Below are 15394 nucleotides of genomic sequence, written 5' to 3'. Positions count from 1 at the left end.
ACATGGGATGATTAAACCAGTTGTTTCTACCAGTTCCTTTTGGGAGGCGTGAACAAGGGGAACATCAGTTTCCTGTTTCTGTTCAACAATAAAACGAGAAGATCCTAAATGCATTTTAATTTTTCCTTTTTTATCTTCCCTTGTGGACGATGTGAAGAGTGGCGAGAGAAAAGGCTAAAGGAATGACTGGTAAAATCCAGCTGGCACGGAAGTGTGAGGCAAACGACATCGAAGACAATGAGAGAAATGGTGCAACGAGGAGGTAAGAAGGACTCTGACGTGGTGGAAAGAGGGAAAATATACTCGACTGGAGCAGTGCGGGAGGAGGAATATAATCCTTCTATTCTCAGAAGAAAGTATTATACTACTTCCATCCTCAGGAAGAGGATTATAATACTTCCATCCTCAGGAAGAGGATTATAATACTTACATCGTCAGGAGGAGGATTATAATACTCCCATTATCATGTCAACTTCCCTCCTGTTTCTCCCATACCTCTGTCATTGCTCCTGAAACGCTCCAGCAACGATACACACTTGTGAACATACTTCAGTGCGTTGCTCTCGTGTGTCACTGTTTGTATAGCTTCAACACGGGTTATGATGGTTCCCCCAAGCGTGTTGGCTCTCAATACCACCACCTCACCTCTACACTACCTCACCACTACACTATACCTCCCTGATACATCACCTCACCACTACATCACCTCACCACTACACTATACCTCCCTGATACATCACCTCACCACTACACCTACCCGCTACATCACCTCACCACTACACTATACCTCCCTGATACATCACCTCACCACTACACTATACCTCCCTGATACATCACCTCACCACTACACTACACTACCTCACCACTACACTATACCTCCCTGATACATCACCACCACTACACTACACTACCTCACCACTACACTATACCTCCCTGATACATCACCTCACCACTACACTACACTACCCCACCACTACACTATACCTCCCTGATACATCACCACCACTACACCTACCCGCTACATCACCTCGCCACTACACCACTTCCCCACCTATTGCTCTCATTTGCAAGTTCCATCTCTTCGTCAGTATGACTTGTCAGGTTTGGTGTCTAAATACGTCATGGAGACAAGCTTAAACGTGAGATGTTTTGAAATTACGATTACAGGAGAATCCATCCAGGGACGTCTATACAAGTGTGTATATACAATCACATGGATGTAAGCGATCCTGTTCGAGAGTATGAAAAGAAAACACTGTGGAAAAAAAGAGATGGGAATGAGCGAGTCATTTTTCCACGGCTAATAACAATGCAAATATCACACATTTTTGAATGTTGTGTTTTGTGTTGCCGGCGCAAGTGTCAACACAACGTGACAGAGCGAAGCTTCAGTGTAACGAGGGCCCTTGCTAGGTCCTCGTCCTGGTGAATCTAATAACTACACTTGCCTCATCCACTCCACATCAACTTCCAGTTACTGTATTCAAAGATTTTTAGACGCTGTATCATGTACCAAATGATCTACTTCAGCTGGACCATCTTCCCCTTTACCTCAATAACTACTTATTCTTTATCTTAACTGAGATGGTACAGGCAAACGAGGCGTTAATCTAGGCCATCCCATTAACGCCCTTAATTAGTATAGAAAATATCTTTCAGGATCCTTCTGCTGGACACTGTATTGTATTCCCACAAGGCCAGGCATACTGTCCGCAATCTATAATCTAGACAGGTTCCTGGTACATAAATTATCTTATCTAAGAATGTGTTTACTATCCGTAATTCCTGTGCCTTTGTATATCGCCAAACTCCATCCATCATGATAGTGACAAGTTCAGGTGTGGCTATGATGCGATATCCATGACATTTCTCTGTACACATAATACACTTGAAAACACTACGTAATTATTATATTAGTTAAACACTATTGCAAACAATAGTTTCAAAGGTTAGCGGTAATGTAAGAGAAGACTCTGTCATAATTTTTCGATCTTTGTCAATAGTTGCTTTTTTTTTTTTTCAAATTCGGTGGTGGGTTCATCTGAGGCAGTTTACAACTCGCCTCAAAAACGTCCGGCTGATGATATACGTTTGAACAAAGACATTACCACACCAGATGCCAACACGTCCCTCACACATGCGCTTCTTAGGGCTCTTGGACGTGTCTGGAAGTCCTCCAGCAGGCGTCGCACCCTGGAAAGAACCCTGATACTGCATCTAGGATCTTGCCCTTGGTGTATCACCCTCCCCTCTTCCTCATGCCGAAGGGCAACACCTCCGTTAAGAAGGGACGCAGGAGCCTGGCCGTGGGAGACTATAGCTTCTGGGAGGCTGGAAGGAGGTTTAACAAGACCTTGGGGAGCGGCGAGGGGCAACACCGACCAGCTGCTGACATAGCAGGTGGTTAATTACCTGCCTCCTACACCTGACTGCTGCTGCTGCTGCTGCAGTAGTTCCAGGGAACACCTTTGCGTCGCGTCGGTGTTCCAGCGAGGTTTCCAGTCTCTACGGCTCCTGTGATGTTACTTGGAAGACGTTTTCGAAGTCCAGTCTTAATGAAAATGGAAAAATTGGAGAATGATCTCTAATGAATCCATAAGGTTGGTCACCGAATGCTTTGGCTATTTAGTGATCACCCAAATCATCGAGTTAGGCACACTCTTGGACGCGCTTCCTCGAGCTGTTTGTCAAGACATCCACCACAATGTCCCTCTTTCTGCGTCATTCAGATATTCGCTCGACCTCGATAATGTCCTTTAGACCCCATAGATAGTGTACTGCTGGCGGCGTTGCCATCGAAACATTTTTTATCTACCGCCAAGACGATCAGAAGTTTAGATAAACTGTTAGATCCAGGAAGAGATTAGCCAGACGCTAAACCTTGGGGAGAGGGAGATCTTGTTCACTTAATTGTGGACTGTAGTCACCAAATGCCTCTGATGGAATATTACCTATTAACTTTTTTTACACCTACTGCCTACCTACCCACACACACACACACACACACAGTATGAAGGAGTAAACATCTGACTCATAGTTATGGACACTCAAACAAAAGTTATGACCCTGAACTTCACAAGTTTCTCCAATTCGTCTCCACACTCCACAACCACAGGTCCGTTTGAGGGTATTTCGCAGACACTAAGTTTCACAACGACGCACGTAAAGTAGGCGAGTAGATAAATGTGCCTTGTAGCGACGCAGATAAACTTAGTCATTTTACCGACTACAAGAGACAGAAAGCGAGTAATTACATAATATAATGACAAAAAAAAGATTGAAAGCCACGAATGCAGTTTACCAGTCTGACGGTCCTCAAGAAAGCTGTGGCCTTCGTTCTAACAGCTATATTGGGATGATCATCGCTTGCTGGAGCCACACACTCGCAATACACGGCGCATCCAAACGCCACATGGAAAGAGCTACACCACCACTACCCCTACACCAGAGCAGTTGGTGGACGACACGATATTTCTCGAGCATTGTAGCAGGCATTACAAATAGCAGGACCAGTTGATTCAAGCACTAGCAGACGACTCAAGCTGAGACACTTGGTGTCATTTGGTTCCTCCAGCCATCAAAGAGGACCACAGGCTAGGTTCCCTGTCCTCACACGCGAGGCCTGACGACCTGCCCTCATTCGAGTCTTTTCCAGATCGTCATGGACTATACACGCCACTCCCTCCAGGGTAATAGTCTTCATCTATGCGCATACGTCATATTCAGTGTTTTCTTAGGGTTTTTTTTTCGAATTCTTCTCAAGTTCTGAAAATGTGGTGAAAATGGCAAGTGGGTATTTTCTTTTCCAGTTTTCTGAAGAACAACGAACATGGGTTCGAGGGTTATCAAAAAAATAAAAGGGGATCATTAATGCTCTTATGCTATGGTCTTTAATGAAAACATGTCTGAATAAGTAAAGTCTGCTTAAGTATACTTAGTGTATACATGTATACTTATACAGGATAACAAGTTGATGAACTTCAGAAACTCCCTTACTGACAATCATCGGGGCGAATATGCTGAATAAACATAAACGAGATGACATCCTTCACTTCAGTCAAAAAATATTTCCGTTTCACTTGTAGAACAAAAAGAAAATTACAACGGCTTTCTATAACAACCTAACTTAATTACAGTAACTTTGCATCACATGACAATGAAAACAAGTAATCCGGTATGGTGCATTAAGGCTGTCAGCCTCTTCGATCCTACAAAAACCCTGGACCACAGAGAAAAGTAAGCGATTCAGTATCATTAAGAATTACATTGAACGACATTTGGCAATACCATTCACTGGATTGGATTATGACATTTCTGCGTATAAGCCAAGCACTGGAGCATCTAAGGGTATTCAGAGATCTTAACATAGTTTAGAATAGTCTTAGAAATTCATTTGAACTCAAATGGCCAATTCCAGTTTTGATAGACCAACCAAGAAAGGAAGAAGGAAAAGTATACAGAGAGAACATAGCCCACATGTGTTGGTGTGAGAGTTCAAGCTGGACCTCTGCAGCTTGGTTAAACTCACGTACCAGGGAGAGGAAGATCCTCGCTGCCATACCTCAAGCCATCACTGCTCCACACAAACCACCACCACGATCGCCACCACCACTACCGCCACCACAGCGTTGAGGGCCATGTCCATCGGAGAGGGGAGGAGCTGGGACCTTCCATCGTGACGAGGTGACCCAACAACACTGGACGAAGCTCCGAAACCCAGGCAAGCATCTCCCGAGGGAGGGAAGTAAATACTCGAACAAATGCTCCTCTCTCTCTCTCTCTCTCTCTCTCTCTCTCTCTCTCTCTCTCTCTCTCTCTCTCTCTCTCTCTCTCTCTCTCTCTCTCTCTCTCTCAGCACCACAACATTACAAATGGTATTTTCTCCCTTTTTTCTTTTCTTTTTCTTTTAAACTATTCGCCATTTCCCGCGTTAGCGAGGTAGCGTTAAGAACAGAGGACTGGGCCTTTTTTGGAATATCCTCACATGGCCCCCTCTGTTCCTTCTGGAAAAAGAAAAAAAAAAACGAGAGGGGAGGATTTCCAGCCCCCCGCTGTCGCCTTCTACGACACGCAGGGAATACGTGGGAAGTATTCTTAATTCCCTATCCCCAGGGATAGGGGATTAAGAATACGGGGATTTTTTCTAGCCATTTTTTCTAGCCATTCTTCTAGCATAAGGGGATTTTTTCTAGCCATTGCTAATATTTCCTACCTTACATTCATTTCGCTTCGAGTTCACACAAGCACTGTGTTTGCAGAGGCCACCTTGATGAGTGTGTTTCTCAAGTTAGACTGCTGCCGTGAGCGTCTACACACTCATGACTACAGACAGCGTGGAGAGTGACATAACAGTGGACCCCTCGTATATGCAGACTCTCTCTCCCCATCGTTTGGGCGCACCTCACCGTCAGAACCAATAGCATCCGAACACCTGATCTTCCCCCTCACACACACACACACACGTCTGTCCATACTCACCACACACCTCGACACCTGAACGTCTTCCCTACACACCTGTGGATGACTGTGGTGATGATAGATGCGGGAAGCGTACATCACTGTAGAAAGTTGTATGATAGAGATGGAGCACGCCACCACTAGTGCAAGACTCTCTCTCCGTACATTACGAATAGGTAATTAAAAAACACACGACATACACAACAGGCACACACACACGACACAAAACCTCTGCATTCTTAGATGCACAACACGCCTGCAGACTCGCGTTCATATTCATATATGATATTGCATGCATATAATCATGAGCTGAAGAAAAAAAAAAAGTCTTGTCGCTGTGACGAAACTGGGACACAGTAGCAACAGCTGTTGCACAGATCGTGAGACACAGCAAGGGCGTCACAACAGAACACAGCCACATGAGAATAGCAAAAAGCTCACTTTTACGCATGTTTAGTTACTACTTGATTTCATGTACAGGTAAGTGTTCACTCAAATACGCTCGGCGTATTTCTGGCGTGATGCACGTGAACGCTAGAATAAACAGTTTATTCAGTATTTGCTCAATTAGCTTTGCCTGTTTCAACTGAAAAGTACGTCGAAGGATCTTAACTTTAAAATGTAGTATATATGTCCAAATACGTCCTCGAATTTTTTATCTTAATGCTGTAAATATTTCAGCGAAAATATATATATATATATATATATATATATATATATATATATATATATATATATATATATATATATATATATATATATATATACGAATCGCGTTTCGCCCACAGGACAGATTAAACTGTAGGGATGAAACAGAACTATAAAGTAGCGGGCATTGGGTCGTGTCTGTGCTGGTCCTAACCCCGGGTTTTCACCACGAAAATGGTGAACCTTGAATGAAAAAGAAAAAAAAAAATTGTGTTTCTGGACCGAAGACATATATTCTCATTTTCTTTGACCTGATGTGAGGAGCGAGGAGACCCACAATTTTCATAGCGTTTAAAACAATGATTGAAATCTATCATCTTCCACAGTTTCCTTCGAAGAAAGACAATGCAACTCTTCACCGAGAGAAGACATTAGGTAGAGTTTACCACAATAATTTACGGGAGCAACGACCATTAGTACGTAACGAGGTATCTTAATTCAGCACTGTCATGTGTACAGAACCTCCGTCATGCAGTAAACCCGGTAGGCAGAATTCTCATGTGCATGATTGACCACTATGTTGTACTGCTAAATGTGATCATATCAATTCATGAATATCAAAGGTAACTTTTTACAAATTAAGGGAATTGAATGTTCTCTTAGATAAAGTTGATTATATTCCACTCCTGGTTCTGTCTACTGTCATCAACATATGTGGAGAAGATTGAGTTTTTGTGTGTGTTCCCAACGACTGTGGCAACATATGTTGGAGGAGGAGGAGTTCGTGTGGCCTCATAGTATCATTTTCCCCTGGACGGTATCTTATCTGAGGTTTGATGATCATATTCTGTTTCTATCACGGATAGAAATAACCTGTACATTTTTATGGTCATCTACTGTTGTGCTAAAGACGTATCACAGCCACTCCCACTTCGTGTTCGTCACCAATTGTGGTGTTGAAGGAGCACCACTACTGCTCCCACTTGGGTGTCCGTCACCAGATGTGGTGTTGAAGGAGCACCACTACTGCTCCCACTTGGTGTTCATCCACTGTGGTGCTCAAGACGTACCACTACTGCTCCCACTTGGTGTTCGTCACCAGTTGTGGTGTTGAAGGAGCACCACTACTGCTCCCACTTGGTGTTCGTCACTCGCGGCACTGGGAACTCATCAATTGGTGCGAGTATTTATGATCAACTTTATGGCGAGCAACGGAACTTTATTGCCAAGACTTCGAGCAGAGATCGAGGGAAGAATAGGAGTTACTGAGAAAGAGGAGGGAACAACGAACTGGAGATGGGAGAGGAGGGAGAGTGAGCAGATGTAGCAGGTTAAGTGGGAAAAAAGAAGTGAGAAATGAGACACAAGAAAAGGGAAAAGTTTAATTAAAGTTTTTAATAAGACGTATGAAAAAAAACGGGAAAAGGGGAGAGAGAAGGACAAGATTGATAAAAGATGGAAAAATGAATGAAGTGGGTGGAAAGAAATAAAAATGAAATACAAGTGAGAGCATAAACGAAGGGGAAGGGAAAGAGGATCAACACAGGAGGAGGAGGAGAAACAACGTATCAAAAAATCACACGCGGCACAAAATTGCATTCTTCCTTTCCATAAACCGGCATTCTTAGTTTCCATAAACCGGCATTCTTAGTTTCCATAAACCGGCACTCTTACTTTCCATAAACCGGCTCCATAAACCGGCATTCTTAGTTTCCATAAACCGGCACTCTTAATTTCCATAAACCAGCATTCCTACTTCCCATAAACCGGCGGATGCATTTCCTTCTCGTCCACAGAACGATGGTGACGCTGGATGTGAATCGTCTCGTGTAAACACATAACGAACTAACACTGAAATTCCATTTGCAGATAAGAGATCATATATCATGGCCAACGGGACAAATGTCGAAGGAGTGAGACTGCATGAAATTAAGCAAAAGGGTCGAACCCAGCAGAGGAAACAAGAAATGGAGAGAATCAAATTGAATAATGAGGACGACATAGAAAACATGATGTGGATTAGTGTGCATTAAACCCTCCATACAAGTGTTAGTTAAGGAACTGAAAGACTGATATAATATAGGAATTCAGGTAAATGACTGATAACAGGAAAATAAGGGGGAATATGGACGACGACGAGTGCTTCTGTCAACAATTTTCTCTTTCCATCTTCACACTGAAGAGCGGACGCTAGGACAACAACTTCTACAACAGTCATTAACTTAAGGAAGTGTCACAACCTCTCTTTATCAACTATGGTTTTCTGATGTTTGGCCAGAGACCTCTTATCCGAATGTCCTCATATTTCCATTCCTACAAATATCATATCTCTTCTACTGACAGAACAACTCATATTCTTGGCTCTTCAGCCTCCACTCTGTACGACTTATTCTCTTCCTCTGAGTCACTTGTAACTATTCTCCGATCACTGTATAATCTCTTCATGGAGTCTGGAAGCCAATGTTTTCTCTGGACACCAGCAAAGCGTGAGGACTGCAGACCATCCCTTCGCGTTTTTAAGGCGCGTTTGCCTTTCAACTTGAACCCGTGATTGTTCGTCTGTATGACGAGTTTCAAAAAAAAAAAAAAAAAGGCCTTTTCTTTCGTTTGTTTCTCTTGCAAACATACACTGGTACAACCCAACCCTAAAGAAACATCAGTATTCTACATCTCAAACTTCGAGTATTTTTTTCTTATTGCCTTTGACGTTTGCTTAGTCTTCCCTCTGACCATCCTCCTCTTGGTTCTGAAAGGCGAATATCGCAGTTGATGTAGAGACTCCTTCTCGAAGGTTGTATCCCTTACTGTCTCAAAAACTTTGCTTTGACAAGAGTGGCACGAAGGTCGGATCTTCAGCCTCATGTCTCCCAGCTTACCTCCTTTGCTCCTGTAAACGATTTACAGTCAAGTCAAACTTTTTCTTCCCCCCCCCCCAGAGAACCCAGTCATGGGCCAATCAGGCCTCCTGTTGTCCGTCTCATGTAAACACAAGAGACGTCACGGTAACCGGATGATGATATACAGGCAGAGAGGTATTCATACTTTGTCGAACATCGATGTCACATTGGCAGGCTTCCAATCCAGGAGAATTTTCCCCCTGCAGACAGTTAACATGTTGAAGAAAAGCAGTCAATGGGCTTAACCATCTCTTTGTTAACTTAACATTTTCAGATGAAGCTTATCAAAGCCTTCCCTTTTTTTTATATATATATATCTACTTTCAATGCACTTATTACCCCAGGATGTCTGCTTCATGTATTCCACTCCTCCCAGTGGTACTGGATCCGATATGATCTTTCTCTCTTGGTAAACATGGTTGAATTATAAGAATCAACTGAGTGGGTAACGACTCCTTGTTTCTAACGTAATCCTAAATCATTTTGTCTATGTTTAACAGCGGTATGTGCCTCATAGCTACATATATCTATCTTATCTCAAAAGTTTTTGAAAAGTTTTATACTCATTTTTACATAACTATTAGAACTGGTCACTTTTTTATGAGTAACTTATGTGCTAGTTCACAGTGTCCAGATTTTGACTATTCTGAAATCTTGACAGTTTTCTACGCTTGGCCCATGTGTTCCCCCTAACTGTGAATTACCTTCTTGAACCTTTCCCAGGTGTTCCCCTAACTCCTTGAATTACCTACTTGAATCTTTCCCACGTTATGTTAATACTGTTTTCCACTGACGAGGTGAACCAGCTTAACCTGTGTTAAGAACACCATCAAATACTGAATACAAGACCTGGTATCTTTCCACGATCGTTAAGATGACCAGAATTATAGACAGTATGGAAAGTTACCTCAAGAGTGATTTTTCCGGTGTTCACTTCAACACTTGAGACAAAAATCCTCTTTCATGGCCGGGATTAACTTTAGTATACTCGCTGTAGATTTCTCAACGAATTGCACAATAGCATCATTAGTTAAGTCTAGGTAAAGTCCCCGAGCAGAGATATTGTGAAGCAGTTCCCCTTCACTTAGATCCTGGTAACTTACAAGTTCCCTTTATCCTCGACTTGTATTCACTGCAGATTTCTATCACCTGATCATTACGTCTTTCGTCCACCTCTTGTCAGCGTATGGAGTCCTGTAGACTAATCCAGTCATAAAGTCTTTCATCCACCACCCCTAGTAGTGTGCACACGTCGCTTCTAAACCAGCCCTGCATCTATTCTCTAACTAGAATCTGTCTTTAGTCTTCCCAGAGTAAAGGTGATGTTATCGACCGGTACAACAATGTTCAACTAAAGGATTACATTTTAACGAGGAGCAAAACACCATTGCCTACTCCGTTTTCTGTTGACATTTAATAAGGCGCACCCTAAGAATCGCCCAGTCGCCAGGAAACCATTTCAAACACATACCCAAATTTCCGGAGATCAGTTATTCCATAGAATTCTTCTGGTGCAATTGCCCAAGAGTCTTGTGAAATTTTTTTTTTCTTTTTTTTTGCGTGCATTAAAAGCTAAAACTCCAACAAACAAGAGAACTGTAGCGAGAGGTACTTACGTATTTAAACGTGCCTCCTCCACACCTCCGTGTTATGACCAGGACGAGCCAGGATACACAGCACCTATTTGGACAAAATTGTAAGCGATTAACAGCCTGAAACTTCCAATCAAGCCATATACATACACGAGAAATAGTATGTAGTATACATATTTATGGTGACGTACTCCAAAGGTCATACACACACATGCTTCAAGTGCTGTGAGCCCACGACTGCAGAACACTCTCCCTTCCGTAGTCACAAATTGTTAGTTAGACACACACACATGCACACATATAAACACTCGGTTACATAAACACCCATACTTACTCGCGTGCGCACACACACACACACACGTAATCATAGCATTGGAAACCATACACGTTCAGAACATATAAAATCACACACATGCACCTTCACAGTCGAGTGTACACAAATGCATATATGTACACATTTATTTACACAGATAAAAGTACCGTACCTATCAATACTACTAAAGCAAAGTCTACTAAGATTATCTATCAGTCATATTTGGATCAAATGATATCAGGTCCCACAAGGCACGGAGAATGTATTAGCAACAACTGCAGCAAACACTTATTTCCTTCAACGTCAGTGCAAAGGTACCAATTTTGTCAGTACTAGGCCCGCTCCGTCTGCAAGGCCCAGGTTCGTCTGTACAGCATCCAGTTCGTCAGTACAAGGCCCCGGTTCGTCAGTACAAGGCCCCGCTTCGTCTGTACAGCACCCAGTTCGTCAGTAGAAGGCCCAGTTCGTCAATACAAGGCCAAGTTCGCCAATACAACGCCCCGGTTCGTCTTTACAGCACCCAGTTCGTCAGTATAGGGCCCAGTTCGTCAGTACAAGACACCGGTTCGTCTGTACAGCACCCAGTTCGTCAGTAGAAGGCCCAGTTCGTCAATACAAGGCCAAGTTCGCCAGTACAAGGCCCCGGTTCGTCTTTACAGCACCCAGTTCGTCAGCACAAGACACCGGTTCGTCTGTACAGCACCCAGTTCGTCAGTATAAGGCAAAGTTCGTATGTAAGAGCCCCGGTTCGTCTGTAGGAGGTGGAGCTGCTTCATCAGTACAGGTCCTGGTTCTTCAGTAAGGAGCCTCTTCTTCAGGAGAAGTATACACACATTCGGGGCAGACGGAACCAAGTTGTCCTCGTGTCTCATTTAAGTCATCCAAAAATCAAGTGAAATCAGGGTTTTGTAGACGTGTGTAGGTACGCGTTTTCAGATGTAGAAAGTGTAATGGGGTGTTGTGTAGAGGTGTAGAGACGTCTTGTCAGTTGTATATATGTGTAGGCAGGTGTGGAATGTAGATAGGTGGTGTCATGCATCGATGAAGGTAGGCAGGTGTGCACAGAAGTCGTCAAAAGAACGTAAATATTGGCAGACTGTAAGCCGTTCGAAGCGATACATTCCTTCGTTATAGTGTTATCAGCATGACGCTGGAACGCCCTCTGTACCGCCAGACCTGCATGGAATAGATAAGAGAGCTTGGGGCTCTCGGTGTCAGCCGTGGGGCACAATACGAAACAGAAATTTGTCAGCCAGTGAATCAGTTGGCGGACGACTCTCCATTTGCAGTTTCCTTTAGCTTCCCCTTGGTGCTTGGAATTCACCAATTGCTGAAAAGCAATTACCAACAGACTCAGCCATTCTTCAGTGAAGATGTACAGGTGATGGAAAGCTGGGATTAAGAAGCATTCGTTCTAATGAATGGTCAATTATTCCATTATACGGATAATTGAGAGTTTACCATACGGTTTAACCAGAGCTTTCTCTAATCCGGCATCTGGTGCTATGAAAACACGGGGTCAATAGAACAAAAAATAAGAATCTAGAGAAATTATCTTTTTTACGGAAATCCGGATTTCTGTACGGATAATCAAGGGGTCACAACATGTAACGGTCATCTGCTTTACTTGGAGTCGTTTAAGAGTCAATTATCAGGATAATTAGATCACTATACTAAAGAGGCTAACGATGCTTGATATGCTATTACGCCACTCGCATCCCACTCCCCGCTCACACCACGTGCCACTCTCCTTCCCCTCTCACGTGGTGAGAGGGGAAGTCACCAAGACCGCTCATAAGAACAGGTAGGTCCTCATAACCGCTCCTGAGACCATGCGATTCCACAATATGGCTCCAGATACCAAGTAGGCCCAGGACCTCACTCCTGGGACCAAGTGGGTCCACAAGACCGCCCCTGAGACATGGTGGGTCCACAAGACCGCCCCTGAGACATGGTGGGTCTACAGTATCACTCCCGAGACCAAGTTGTTCCGCAGACCCGCCCTTGATACCAGGTGGGTCCACAAGACCGCTCCTGAGACCATGTGGGTCCATGACACCACTCCCGAGACCAGATCGGTCCACAGGACCGCAAGGCCACTCCTGAGATGAGGAGAGTCTACAAGACTGTTCTAATACCAAGTGGGTCCATAAGACCACGCCTGAGACCAGATGGGTCTAAAAGACCACTCTTAAGACTAGGTGGATCCAAAAGACCGCTTCTGAGATCAGGCGGGTCCACAAGACCGCTCATTTAAACAGGTGGGTCCACTGAGACAAAGTAGATCCAAAAGACCACTTGGTCTAAAGGACCACTCCAGTGACCAGGTGCGTCCACAGTACCGCTTTTGAGACCAGTTCGGTCCACAAGACCGCTTTTGAGACGCAGTGGGTTCACAAGGCTGCTCCTGGGATCAGGTGGGTCCAAAAGACTGCTCCTGAGACCAGACGAGTCCAAAGTACCACTCTTGAAGCTGGATGGGTCAGCAAGACCAGTCCTGAGACAAGATGGATCCACAAGACCGTTCGTGAAACAGTTGGGTCCACAAGACCTCTTCTGGGATCACATCGGTCAGCAGGAAAAGTTCCAGAGACCAAGTGAGTCCAAATTACCAATTCTGGGGACCAAATGCGTCCACACGACTTAGAGACCAGACGGGTCCCGAGACCTGGCAGGTCCACATGACAACCTGTTATTAATGACGTCCATAATAATGACAATCATGATCAAAATAATAATGATTAATAATTCAATAATGATGATAAAAGTGACAATGTCAAGAAAAATGGTTCTTAAAAACAAACAAGGCTAGAGTTGTTTTTGAAGGTAATTACGTAATACCACTTATGCTGTCTCATGATTATACAACATTATCTACTCGTCATCCTTAGAAATACATCACATGAAATTCAAATTGCAATATATCTTTTCTCCTGTTCATTAATTTATAATTTCTTGAATCCAGAAAACAAATATAACACTGAGAATTAATGTCATTTTACAGAATTCTTACAGCAAAGCTGTTTGGGCAGGTTGTAAATTATGACCCTCACTGTAAATCATGACGACGCTTACTGTAAATCATTTCTAATGACATGGAAATTACTCTTTAAAAGTAACGTATGTAAATGCGATGGGGGGGGGGGGGTGCTTTAGACGATTAAGCTTCAAGCTTATACCCAAAAACCAAAATGGACTGTCGAGGTATGAGGGTTGTCGAAATCAAGTTACACTCAATTTCAAAGTAAACAAATGCTTCTCAGTGTGCGTCCATTCCAGCGCCCGAGAAAACGAAGACGAGAAGGTGTGAAGGAGCAAACCTTCGCTAGCAGTTCACCGATACACTGCAGCGATGATTTCTTGTCACCGGCATTCGATCACGTTCAGACAACAGCAGTGACGGTGGGTGGGTGTCACTGCTACCACTAGAGTCACTCATGCAGTGAAATGTTCAGCGAAGAACAGTTAATTGCTATAGTGCCGGCTTAACTAGCCCATAATGGGTTATTCAACCAAAGGAAATGTTAAGTTGCCCTTTGGAACCTCTTAATATTTACTTACAAATGATTGTACAATGTGTGTGTGTGTGTGTGTGTGTGTATTGTGAACACCTGTAACAATAAAACAACCTTATTGTTGGTTTGCCACGAGATATATACTTCCTGTGAACTCATCTATCCTCAAAACTATCATAAATTTACAAAACACGGGTCTTAGGCGACGATGTAGTGAAGTGGTAATTGACCGTAATAACATACGACCATTTACCACTTATTGCTATGATATCCTCAGAATATAATTACCTAATAGTACCTATGATTTGTCCATCGTTGTCCTGGGTATATGGTCGTCGGCCAACAAGTTTCACCACCAAATGAGCATTGTCTCAGCTGTTTCCCTCCTTGTATGATGACAACAGAGAATTCAATTTTCTAGTAACTGCTTCCACACCGACGTCAACCACTTACCCTATAAGATATTGCCAGACGCCGTTCTGCCTCTTCTTTATAGATCAAATACTTATATATCCTGATGGTTCCACAGCGCCGGCTTCTTACACCAAGTTATCCGTCAGTTTTGACTCAACCTCCTTTGTCCACCACATCGTACATGCAGCAGGAGCACGTAGGTACGCCCCAGACCAACTGTCATCAACAACTAACCGGTTGTCTCCTTCGCTGCGCACAACGTCCACACCTTCCCGGGCAGTTCCGACGACTACTGAGACATGACTCATATAAGCTCATTCACGTTCGATTGTGTATATATAAACCTGTTATCGATAGACTAAATTAGCTTTTGATCAGTTGTGCCCAAGTGATCGGTTCGTTCGTTGCTTCATGAAGCTTCGCCTTACCACCCTCGTGTGTGTTTAGACTGATCCGTTGGTTCTCTGGTGTATGAAGCCACACCCTCGCGACCAGGGTGTCATGACGGACTTGCTTCAACGATCACTCCCTTATTTCTCCGACGCTATATCACTACAC

The 15394-nt window shown here is 43.5% G+C and overlaps 1 long non-coding RNA gene across 3 annotated transcripts in view; it reads right to left on the bottom strand.

Annotated features, from left to right (window-relative positions):
- LOC139758498 (uncharacterized) overlaps positions 1-15052 on the bottom strand; it is a 134487-nt gene extending 119435 nt beyond the window's left edge. For all 3 annotated transcript variants that reach the window (XR_011714853.1, XR_011714852.1, XR_011714851.1), the window contains exons 1-2: positions 14876-15052; positions 10619-10682 (exon numbers count right to left, since the gene is read on the bottom strand). This is a non-coding gene — a long non-coding RNA (uncharacterized lncRNA). The remainder of the gene's footprint in view (positions 1-10618; positions 10683-14875) is intronic.
- Positions 15053-15394: the final 342 nt, after the last annotated feature.

Source organism: Panulirus ornatus, chromosome 30 (assembly GCF_036320965.1).
Source record: "Panulirus ornatus isolate Po-2019 chromosome 30, ASM3632096v1, whole genome shotgun sequence".
In the NCBI taxonomy this organism is placed as follows: domain Eukaryota; kingdom Metazoa; phylum Arthropoda; class Malacostraca; order Decapoda; family Palinuridae; genus Panulirus; species Panulirus ornatus.
This window is presented reverse-complemented; position numbering and strand designations above follow the sequence as displayed.